The following is a 13,257-nucleotide window of genomic DNA, read 5'->3' as shown; positions in this document are numbered from 1 at the left end:
TGTATGAGTGTATTTACTGTATGTGTGTATATTCTGTATATGTGTACATATGCTGTATGTTTATGCATTGTATATATATGCACACTATGTATGTGTATATATTCTGTATGTATGAGTGCATTTATTGTATGTGTGTATATTCGGTATATGTGCACATATGATATATATACACTATGTATGTTCTGTATGTATGAGTGTATTTACTGTATGTGTGTGTATATGCTGTGTTTCTGCTGTATGTGTGTGTATATGTTGTTTATGTGATAATGTGTGTACAAATATGTATATTTTTTAAGGAAAAGTGGCAGAAGTTTGCTATCGGGCCCAGCTCTCCTATTTACGCCCCTGCAAGTACTGTTAGCTCTTGTGTCACCCATCCTTCCTCATATATGGTAAGCTCTTGTGAGCAGGGCCCTAATTCCCATTGTTTCATCTAACAAGGTTATTGCTCATTAATGTATCTCTATCTATCTACAAGAAGAAAGTCCAAATAATTAGATACCGTATATACTCGTGTATAAGCCGAGTTTTTCAGCACAAAAAATGTGCTGAAAAACGTCCCCTCGGCTTATACACGAGTCAATACTGACTAAAATTGACTAAAAAAATAATAAACTTATATACTCACCCTCCGGTGGCCCCGATGTGCAGCGCTGCTCCCCGATGTCATCGCGGCTCCTCTTCTGGCTTCCCGGCTGTTCTTCTTCCTTCAGCGTGCTGGGCGCCGCCATGCTCTTCTCGCGGGCGGCGCCTAGTATGACGTCAGCAGTAGGCGCTGCCCGCGAGAAGAACATGACGGTGCCCAGCAAGCTGAAGCAAGAATAGGAGCCACAATGACATCGGGGGGGCAGCGCTGCGCATCCGGGCGCACGGTGAGTATATAACTTTATTTTTTTATTCTGCTGGGGGCACGGCTGTATACTACTGGGGGCACGGCTCTATACTACTGGGGGCACGGCTCTATACTACTGGGGGCAGGCTGGGCTGTATACTACTGGGGGCAGGCTGGGCTGTATACTACTGGGGGCTGGCTGGCTATATACTGGGGGGTCTGTGACCAATGCATTTCCCACCCTCGGCTTATACTCGAGTCAATAGGTTTTCCCAGTTTTTGTGGTAAAATTAGGGGTCTCGGCTTATACTCGGGTCGGCTTATACTCGAGTATATACGGTAAATAAGAAATTACTCAATGGGTGCAGGCTACCAAGAATTTGGTCCCAATTCCTTCATACGTAAAAAATGGAAAAAATGAGCAGCACTCCAGGAGTAAAGTGTAAAACAAGTTGTCATCTCCTTTATTCCATGAATGGCAATAGCAACGTTTCGGCTTTTCAAGCCATAGATATCTATCCGTCATATTATACAGTCTATATCAAATATCTCCTTATAACAAACTATATTTTTCACCGCATCATTTTCTAATTCCTCCGTTGTAGTAAGTCACATGATGCTAGATCTTATTTCTAGCACAATCCCCAAAGACTTCACATGACGGAGTCGGAATATGTGCGTCTGAGACAAAGAGTGAAACTTGGTTTTACTGAATAAGTTGATTTAGTAGTTTTTACCCTGCAAATTCCTTGCTTGCCTGAGGCAAGCACTGCATGTTCTGTATGTGTCATATCGCGTTGTCACCGCAGTCTGTGTTGTTCCCTGTCAGAAAAAGACCATTTAACACAGCATGGGTGGGTTGTAGGAAACGGAAAAAGAAATGTTCTGTGTTATTTTTTATTTTTTTTAGATGGACGGAGACATGGAAAAAAGCTCTCTCCGACAACTTTTTTAAAATGTTTTTTTTTTTACTAGTCCCACTAAGTTTGATTTCTTTAAGCAAGCGACGTGGTGTCTACATTTCTCTCTTGTCAGTTTCCTGACTCAGTCTGAAGGATTTGCAGAAATGAAATGGGCAACGGTGAGAGGCAACAATTAACATATGGCCATCAATCACCAAGAAAGGAATTTGGCAGGAGTGACATCTTCACTCATTATAATATTGCTTACTTCCAGGGAGGTCTCCGCAGCTGACTCCATTATGTAATGCAAACTTTCCGATGAAATGTGTAATTAAAAATAAAAAAATATATATGGTCTTGGTAGAATTTGGTGTGATAAATGCCATGGGTAGAATGCAAATATGTTTTTTAGATTTCTTGTAGGTACTTGGTGTTAAGGGGGCTGCCTTTCAAGGTAGCAAAAGGAGGCATTGTTTTCCATTTAACACCTATGAGAACATATTTGCATTCTTCCCAGAATCCCCTAGTGGAGCATCTATGGCTTTAGGACTCCACACGCCTTTAAGGTGGCCTTAATTGGCAATCTCTCCATAAGCAGAACACCTACTGTCTGATCCTGATTAATGCCATGTAAACTATATCTACAGTTATCGTTAAAGTGAAGCTCTACCTTAAAGCCCTCATTGTATAGAAATGTTTTGATCACCAATAAGTTTCCGTAAAGTCTTGGCATTGCTACGCTCCTATATAATTTACTTATGTAAATCTGAGATGTCCAAGTTCAAGCCCAAACTAGGCTCATTATCAATGGCTGATGGAGAGCCCTTTATGAGCTTGAAAAAACACATCTCCGATGTAGGCTGCATTCATATGAACGTGTGATTTCTCCAGTCCTGTATTTCCGTTCTGTATGGATCCATATACACACATCAATTTTCATCCGTATGTGCACTTATGTCACTGTATCCGCACCATATTCGTACTAAATATGGCGTGCTGGTAAATGATGGATGGCTGACTATTGGCTGTCTGACACAATGCATCTCCCACTGGTTCTGGAAACTGCACCTATATACAGCAGCATACGGTGCATACATATTTAACAAAAATGCAGCATATTTTTAGCCCATATTTTTTATGTTCAGATTAACTTCTATGGGCTATACAGAACGAAAATATGGTGGACATGCTCTATATTTTTATAAAATGTTCTTTTTGGAATTTTTTTTTTTTTACTGTAATTAGAGGGCGTCATGCTGAGAATATGGAAAGACTGCAGCTTTCAAAGGAGGCACAGACACAGGTACATATAAATAAGGAGACATGTCTAATAGAGGAGATTTATTGAAAAGGGCCATCCCCTTTATTTGTCACGTTGACTCACTTTCTCTTTTCTCTTTATAATATAATGAACAACCCCTTTAATTAATCATTTTATCCCTTTTAAGAATGGCTCCCCCCCATTCCTTCGAATAGATCAGTGGGGGTGAACCTAAGTCACAGGGTCCAGAGGTGGCCCTCAGAGCCAGGAGCATGATTTGGAGAGGCAGAGCCCCATAGCACACTTCTAAATGGAGCCCCCAACCCCTTAGAATATATACATTTGTGTACTCACACATTTATACACTTACACAGATCTGTCCCAGTAGCTGCTGACCCCATGGGAGAAGGGGGAGGTACTCAGCAGGAAATACAGATGTGAAATCCCTAGTCCTGTAGTTCTGCTGTCCCCTCTCCCCTAACATTTGTTATATGCGCTGCCGATTCATGCTGATGCTGATGCGCTGCCGATTCCATGTATACTGTGGAAGATGTGACCTGTTATATACATATTATGCTGTACAATGTGCAGCATAATATGTATATAATGGTGGAACCACTTCACTCTTTAGTGTGTCAGCTTAGATGCTGGGGCCCCCTGACACTGCAAGCGCCATAGCAGCTGCTATGGCTGCTACCACTGTGGTTATGCCCCTGCTCAGAGCTCTTTCTGTGGGCCCCCAATCTATCAACCAAGCACAAAGTTCACCCGGCAGCACTCAAAGAATCTTTCTACAGTCCGAGGTAACTCAGGATATTCTCCTCTCAAAGCTATTTAAAAGAGACACAACCTTGGCTGTTTGGGCCTGCATGATAATCGAGGCAGGATTATCTTTGGAGGTCCTTCTGCTGCTTCCATGTTTCTTACTTTATATGGGGTCCTTGGAAAGAAGATACAATGATTGTCCAAATTTGCACTTCTTCTTTCAATTGTTTTGGTGTCCGAAACAAGTGAAAGTTGTGGCATAACAGATAGCAATAAATAGATAAAAATAAATGTCCGCCAATATCTTCTGGTATATTTTCCCTCTTTTCTACTATGTGATAACAATTTACCTTTATTTTGCTTTAACCAATTTTATCTACAAAATGTATATAGTTCTTCCTAATTCAAGTTAGGTACCCAGTAGTGTCACATGCCCTAATTGCTGGACTCTGATTGGTCAACACTAGCTGTAACAGTCAAACCATGGCAAACCAAACTGAGTCAACAAAGTACTATGTCATGGAAAATATAGCATCTCAGTAACTACTTCTAACTGGGTACCAAATAATCTGTTGCAGTACTATCTCATCATATGTCTAGCGGCCCCATTCTGTTGGCAGGGGTTCAAAGAAGTAGGAGTGGCCATGTGATATGGGTGGAGTTAACAAATTCCACAGATAGATGGTCTTTATCAACATGTACAGTGCAGAGAATGAAAAGACTGATACTGCCTCCCTTATATAGGAATAAAACTACTAAATCACTTTTAGTGATAGAATACACAACATAATACTGCCTTCTATATACTAAAAACTATTACAATACCTCCTCCCCTATATACAATAATATTTTATAATAGTACTATAATACTGCCCCTATGTATAAGAATATAACTACTATAATACTGCCCCCTATGTACAAGAATATAACTACTATAATATTGCCCCTATGTACAAGAATATAACTACTATAACATTGCTCCTATTTACAAAAATACAACTACTATAATACTGCCCCTTATGTACAAGAATATAACTACTATAATACTGTCCCCTATGTACAGGAATATAACTACTATAATACTGTCCCCTATGTACAAGAATATAACTACTATAATACTGCCCCCTATGTACAAGAATATAACTACTATAACATTGCTCCTATTTACAAAAATATAACTAATATAATACTGCTTTCTATACAAAAAAATATAACTACTATACTACTGTCCCCTACATACAAGAATATAACTACTATAATACTGCCCCCTATGTACAAGACTATAACTACTTTATACTGCCCCCTATGTACAGGAATATAACTACTATAATACTGCCCCCTATGTACAGGAATATAACTACTATAATACTGCCCCCTATGTACAAGAATATAACTACTATAACATTGCTCCTATTTACAAAAATATAACTAATATAATACTGCTTTCTATACAAAAAAATATAACTACTATAATACTGTCCCCTACATACAAGAATATAACTACTATAATACTGCCCCCTATGTACAAGACTATAACTACTTTATACTGCCCCCTATGTACAGGAATATAACTACTATAATACTGCCCCCTATGTACAGGAATATAACTACTATAATACTGCCCCCTATGTACAAGACTATAACTACTTTATACTGCCCCCTATGTACAGGAATATAACTACTATAATACTGCCCCCTATGTACAGGAATATAACTACTATAATACTGCCCCCTATGTACAGGAATATAACTACTATAATACATAGAAAAAGAAAAAACAAAATTCTGGTAACGGCTCACCCTTTTGTTGTAGTTGGTTGTAGTGGAGATTCAAGGCCAGGTGCACGGTAAAATCCCTTTCACTGTTCCGGTAATCCACAGTGGTGTATCATAGGAATCAAAAAAAGAAGAGGAAAATCGGGAAACCGGCACTCATGAAAAAAGTCCAAGGGTAAGCGACTCTTTAAAAACATGTGGAAGCATTTATTTAGAAAAATATTTTAAAACACTGCTGAATAGCATGGAAAAACATGGACACAGCAATAGACAGTGTGACACGGAAAAAAAGGGGGGGGGGATAGCAGAGGTAACGCGTTTCGGACTCTATTGGGGGGATCTCAGTCCTTAGTCATACCTAGTTTGCTTGTGGTCCTCACCTAGGTTAAATAGTGTTAGCACAAGTGTGCATGAGTGGATTTCCTGCATGGAACCACGCCTCCACAAAGGTGGGGGGGAGAGATTTTTTCGTGAATGGCAACTTGTGTGAAACAATACGTGACATACCTAGATGTACTAGTAAAAATATAATAGGTCATGTCTGTGATTGAGACCCTTTGGATAACGAGTATCAAGATTTAAGATCCAATATGCTTCTTTTGAAAGGAGAAGTTTCTTCCAATCGCCTCCTCTAGGGGGACGAGAAACTTGTTCCATAGCAATAACTTGCATGCTGCTGGTGTTGCCAGCATGAACTTCTTTAAAGTGTTTAGACACCCCTGAGAGGTTCCGGGTGCTGGAAATGGTTTTGGGGTTTGCTGCTGTTATGTGTTCGCTAATTCTGTCTTTGAGCTTCCTCATCGTACAGCCTACATATTGTAGTGAACAGGTGATACATTGTACTAAGTAAACTAGGTGAGTTGTCTCACAATTCATATGAGTTTTTATATTGTGGATACTGTTCGTACTGTATGAGGAAAATCGTGTGGTTTTATTGACATATTTACATATATTACAGCGTAGACCACCACAGCAGAAACTGCCTGTGGTCTGAAGCCATGTATTTTTGTTTTTACGTACAATGTTAGAAAACGTATTGGGGGAGAGAATATCTCCCAACGTTGTAGCTTTTGTGGAGACAAAAGAAACACCCCCTTCTAAGATTTTTGCAAGTGTGGGCTCATGTTGAAGAAGAGGTAAGTGTCTTTTTATTATGTTAGTAATCTCGTAAAACTGGGTACTGAATTCAGAGCTGAATGTAAGAGTAGGTCTGTTTGGTGTAATTTTAGTAGTGGCTTGTAAGTAATCGGACCGGGTTTTTTTACTAACTTGGTACATGGCCCGTTTACAAAGCTTTGTGGAGTAACCCCTATGTTTCAGTCTTTCTGTTATGGTGTGACACTCTGTTTTGTATTGGGACTCTGTGGTACAAGCTCTTTTTGCTCGGATATATTCCCCTATGGGGAGGTTTTTTATTGTATGGGGGGCATGGCAGCTTTTGGAGTGTAGAAGAGTATTTCCTGACGTTTTTTTACGAAAAAGTGAGGTCTGCACTCTGCCTGTTATATTATCCCCTACTAGGGAGATATCTAAAAATGAAATTGTGTTTTGTTTGAATTCATAAGTAAATGTGAGGTTATACGGGTTGTTATTGATGTATTGCATGAAACTGATGACTGCCTCCTGGTCCGAATTCCAGACCAGGAGACAGTCATCTATATATCTGCCATACCAAATAATGTGACTCGAGAAAGGGTTGTGTGGAGAGAATAAGTAATGTTCCTCCCAGAGAGCCATGTAGAGATTTGCCAACGAGGGTGAAAAGCTGGCACCCATCGGGCATCCGAGTTTTTGGATATAGAACCTGGTATTAAACAGAAAAAAGTTGTTAGACAGTAAAAAAGACAAAACTGAAATCATAAAGTCCTGCAAGATGAGATCATAATTGCTGAATTTTCTAAGATGGTATTCGAGAGCCTCATTGGCAAGGTTGTGAGGTATGGAGGTGTACAGCGCGGTGACATCGCATGAGAGCCAGTTTGAGGAGGGAGTCCAGTCAAAATCATTCATGGTTGTTAATACTGCTTTTGAGTCTTGTAGATAACCAGGCAGACGGAAAACCAAGGGCTGTAGAAGTTTGTCAAGCCAAATACCCAGTCTTTCTGTAAGTGCCCCCACACTGGATACAATTGGTCTAAAGGGGGGTGGAAAACCAGATTTGTGAGCCTTAGGTAGGGCATAAAATGAGGGACTGACAGGGTCCTTTGGCAGTAAAAATTGGGTGGTTTTTTCGTCAAAAATCCCTAAACAACGTCCTTCTTCCAATAATGACTGTAAATTTTTTGTAATGATGGGGGTAGGATCTTCTCTTAATTTTTGATAAACCGCAGTGTCATTTAGCATTTTTTCTACCTCCTGGAGGTATAGTTCCTTATCCAAAACCACCACAGAGCCTCCCTTATCGGAGGGGCGTATGTAGATATATGGATTGTTTTTTAGTTGATTCATAGCCCTCCGTTCTTGGACTGTGAGATTAGATGGTACTTGTGGTGGTGTAGATTTTTTTGATAGAATTTTTAGCTCCTCTTCCACTATTTCCTGAAATAAGTCCATTTCAATTGTTCTGCTCTTCGTTGGGTAGAAAGAAGTGTTAGTCGCGTTAACCAAATGAGAAGTATTGAGCATGGATATAGGATTTTCTGTCTCTGTGTCCATATCAAGTAAGTGCATTAATGTGATGTTTTCTTGGAAGGTGTTTTTAGGATTGAATTTTTCTTGACCTCTAGTATTTGTTGGTATTGATGCATGATTACTTTCAGTTTTTGAGTTGTTTTCCTCAGGAGTAGAAAAATGTTTTTTTACTGTAAGGAGTCTCATAAATTTGTTAACATCCTTAATAGTCCTATACAAGTTCATATTATTTGTTGGTGCAAATGATAGTCCTTTGTTTAAGATTCTGATTTGATTTTGGAATAGGATGCAGGCTGACATGTTTATGACACTTGTATTGGATGCTCCTTGTTTTATTTGGTCCCCATCAGGTGTACACGAGATCCTCTGTGACTGTGTGTTGTGGTCATAATTCTTTTGATGGTAGTTATGTGAGGAAGAAGTACACGTTATTTCTTGGTCTGGCGTGTGGTGTAATTTCTGGGCTGGGTGTCTTTTGGGATGTTTCCTCCCCGATCTTCTGAGTTTTTTGGGGGTTTCTTCCCAATTGCTTTGTCGTTTTTTGGAACAGTATGATTATTGGGATGTCTTTCTGTATCTGAAACGTCAGTATTGGGTTCTGAATCGCATTCAGAAGATGAGAAGGTAACTTTTGGTTTTAGTTTTCTATTCTTAGGTTTTCGTCTAAGTATGGATTTGTATCTGGATTGTCCCGTTTTGAGATACACTTGATTGGAGGAATAGTCCTCCAGATCTCTATTGAATTTATCTTTTTTAGTGCTGGTGATTTGGGTTTCTAGATCATTCAATTTTTCTTCTAGCTTTTGGTGTGCAAGGGCATAATATTCAGATGCTGAAAAAGGTTGTAACTGGCTCTGTATTAGATCGATTTCTTCTTGCAGACTTTTTAGTTGTTCTTGTTCGCTTTGTACTATTAACGCCATGAGTTGCAAGGAGCAATTTGATAAAATCTTGTTCCATTGAACTTCAAATTCCTCTTTTTGAGTTGTGGATGGAAACTTCTTAATACGAAGCCCCCGTGGTATCATGTCCTTGGAGATGTAGTTTTGTAGTGTAGTACAGTCCCACCACAGTTTTAATTGATTTACTGACAAATCTTCTAGTTTGTGTAAGAGATTGCGCATAAGGAAATCAGAGTCTTGATTTGGATCAGTCCGTGAAAAAAGTTCAAGCGCTTTATTTAAGCGTGTTGGGTTATCCAAAGGAGGTAACGATGGTGTAGCCACTGCACTGCTACCTGCTGTGTCCATGGTATGTCGTATCTTACCCAGTGGAATAAAAGTGAAAAAATGGAAGAAAATTTCTTGTTTTTTAATTTTTGTTTACATCAAGTTTGTTTACGTAAACATAAATATAACATGTTAACTGGCCAACTCAAAATTGTATCTGGTTCTGTATTCTTTACTGCATATTGTATGCAACAGCCCTTAAGTTGTGTGCACTTTAGACACTTGTGAAAACAGTCATATGTTGATGGCTAGGGGCTTAGTTATTTGGGGGAGCACGTAAAACCAATACCGGTCAATATTATACATAGAAAAAGGAAAAACAAAATTCTGGTAACGGCTCACCCTTTTGTTGTAGTTGGTTGTAGTGGAGATTCAAGGCCAGGTGCACGGTAAAATCCCTTTCACTGTTCCGGTAATCCACAGTGGTGTATCATAGGAATCAAAAAAAGAAGAGGAAAATCGGGAAACCGGCACTCATGAAAAAAGTCCAAGGGTAAGCGACTCTTTAAAAACATGTGGAAGCATTTATTTAGAAAAATATTTTAAAACACTGCTGAATAGCATGGAAAAACATGGACACAGCAATAGACAGTGTGACACAGAAAAAAAGGGGGGGGGGATAGCAGAGGTAACGCGTTTCGGACTCTATTGGGGGGATCTCAGTCCTTAGTCATACCTAGTTTGCTTGTGGTCCTCACCTAGGTTAAATAGTGTTAGCACAAGTGTGCCTAGTTTACTTAGTACAATGTATCACCTGTTCACTACAATATGTAGGCTGTACGATGAGGAAGCTCAAAGACAGAATTAGCGAACACATAACAGCAGCAAACCCCAAAACCATTTCCAGCACCCGGAACCTCTCAGGGGTGTCTAAACACTTTAAAGAAGTTCATGCTGGCAACACCAGCAGCATGCAAGTTATTGCTATGGAACAAGTTTCTCGTCCCCCTAGAGGAGGCGATTGGAAGAAACTTCTCCTTTCAAAAGAAGCATATTGGATCTTAAATCTTGATACTCGTTATCCAAAGGGTCTCAATCACAGACATGACCTATTATATTTTTACTAGTACATCTAGGTATGTCACGTATTGTTTCACACAAGTTGCCATTCACGAAAAAATCTCTCCCCCCCACCTTTGTGGAGGCGTGGTTCCATGCAGGAAATCCACTCATGCACACTTGTGCTAACACTATTTAACCTAGGTGAGGACCACAAGCAAACTAGGTATGACTAAGGACTGAGATCCCCCCAATAGAGTCCGAAACGCGTTACCTCTGCTATCCCCCCCCCCCTTTTTTTCCGTGTCACACTGTCTATTGCTGTGTCCATGTTTTTCCATGCTATTCAGCAGTGTTTTAAAATATTTTTCTAAATAAATGCTTCCACATGTTTTTAAAGAGTCGCTTACCCTTGGACTTTTTTCATGAGTGCCGGTTTCCCGATTTTCCTCTTCTTTTTTTGATTCCTATAACTACTATAATACTGCTCCCTATGTACAAGAATATAACTACTATAATACTGTCTCATATGTACAATAATATAACTACTATAATCCTGCCCCTATGTACAGGAATATAACTACTATAATACTACCCCTATGTACAAAAATATAACTACTAATACTGCCTTCTATACAAAAAAAATATAACTACTATAATACTGCCCCCTACATACAAGAATATAACTACTATAATACTGCCCCCTATGTACAGGAATATAACTACTATAATACTGCCCCTATGTACAGGAATATAACTACTATAATACTACCCCTATATACAAAAATATAACTACTATAATACTGCCCCCTACATACAAGAATATACCTACTATAATACTGCCCCCTATGTACAAGAATATAACTACTATAATACTGCCCCCTATGGACAAGAATATAACTACTATAACACTGCCTCATATGTACAAGAATATAACTACTATCATAATGCCCCCTATGTACAAGAATAGAACTACTATAATACTGCCTCATATGTCCAAGAATATAACTACTATAACACTGCTCCCTATGTACAAGAATATAACTACTATAATACTGACTCATATGTACAAGAATATGACTACTATAATACTGCCCCTATGTACAAGAATATAACTACTATCATAATGCCCCCTATGTACAATAATATAACTACTATATAATACTGCCCCCTATGTACAGGAATATAACTACTATAATACTGCTCCCTATGTACAAGAATATAACTACTATCATAATGCCCCCTATGTACAATAATATAACTACTATATAATACTGCCCCCTATGTACAGGAATATAACTACTATAATACTGCCCCTATGTACAAGAATATAACTACTATAATCCTGCCCCCTATGTACAAGACTATAACTACTATAATACTGCCTCATATGTACAAGAATATAACTACTATAATACTGACCACTATATACAAGAATATAACTACTATAATACTGCCCCCTATGTACAAGACTATAACTACTTTATACTGCCCCCTATGTACAGGAATATAACTACTATAATACTGCCCCCTATGTACAGGAATATAACTACTATAATACTGCCCCCTATGTACAAGACTATAACTACTTTATACTGCCCCCTATGTACAGGAATATAACTACTATAATACTGCCCCCTATGTACAGGAATATAACTACTATAATACTGCCCCCTATGTACAGGAATATAACTACTATAATACTGCTCCCTATGTACAAGAATATAACTACTATAATACTGTCTCATATGTACAATAATATAACTACTATAATCCTGCCCCTATGTACAGGAATATAACTACTATAATACTACCCCTATGTACAAAAATATAACTACTAATACTGCCTTCTATACAAAAAAAATATAACTACTATAATACTGCCCCCTACATACAAGAATATAACTACTATAATACTGCCCCCTATATACAGGAATATAACTACTATAATACTGCCCCTATGTACAGGAATATAACTACTATAATACTACCCCTATATACAAAAATATAACTACTATAATACTGCCCCCTACATACAAGAATATACCTACTATAATACTGCCCCCTATGTACAAGAATATAACTACTATAATACTGCCCCCTATGGACAAGAATATAACTACTATAACACTGCCTCATATGTACAAGAATATAACTACTATCATAATGCCCCCTATGTACAAGAATAGAACTACTATAATACTGCCTCATATGTCCAAGAATATAACTACTATAACACTGCTCCCTATGTACAAGAATATAACTACTATAATACTGACTCATATGTACAAGAATATGACTACTATAATACTGCCCCTATGTACAAGAATATAACTACTATCATAATGCCCCCTATGTACAATAATATAACTACTATATAATACTGCCCCCTATGTACAGGAATATAACTACTATAATACTGCTCCCTATGTACAAGAATATAACTACTATCATAATGCCCCCTATGTACAATAATATAACTACTATATAATACTGCCCCCTATGTACAGGAATATAACTACTATAATACTGCCCCTATGTACAAGAATATAACTACTATAATCCTGCCCCCTATGTACAAGACTATAACTACTATAATACTGCCTCATATGTACAAGAATATAACTACTATAATACTGACCACTATATACAAGAATATAATAGAATCCTGCCTCCTTTGTACAAGAATATAATAACTACTATAATCCTGCTCCCTATGCGCAGGAATAATAGCTACTATAATACTGCTCCTATATACAAGGATACAACTACTATAACACTGCCCAGGTCAGATCCCTCTCCTGACACAGAATCCCCCCACAGGTCTGTCTTCCTCCTCAAACAGAATTCCCCCACATGTCT

The 13,257-nt window shown here is 38.4% G+C and overlaps 1 long non-coding RNA gene across 1 annotated transcript in view; it reads right to left on the bottom strand.

Annotated features, from left to right (window-relative positions):
* LOC140128924 (uncharacterized) overlaps positions 1 to 6,351 on the bottom strand; it is a 78,672-nt gene extending 72,321 nt beyond the window's left edge. Inside the window, exon 1 of the long non-coding RNA XR_011855190.1 lies at positions 5,561 to 6,351. This is a non-coding gene — a long non-coding RNA (uncharacterized lncRNA). The remainder of the gene's footprint in view (positions 1 to 5,560) is intronic.
* Between the last annotated feature and the right edge of the window lie 6,906 nt (positions 6,352 to 13,257).

The sequence above is a fragment of the Engystomops pustulosus genome, chromosome 4, assembly GCF_040894005.1.
Source record: "Engystomops pustulosus chromosome 4, aEngPut4.maternal, whole genome shotgun sequence".
NCBI lineage: Eukaryota > Metazoa > Chordata > Amphibia > Anura > Leptodactylidae > Engystomops > Engystomops pustulosus.
This window is presented reverse-complemented; position numbering and strand designations above follow the sequence as displayed.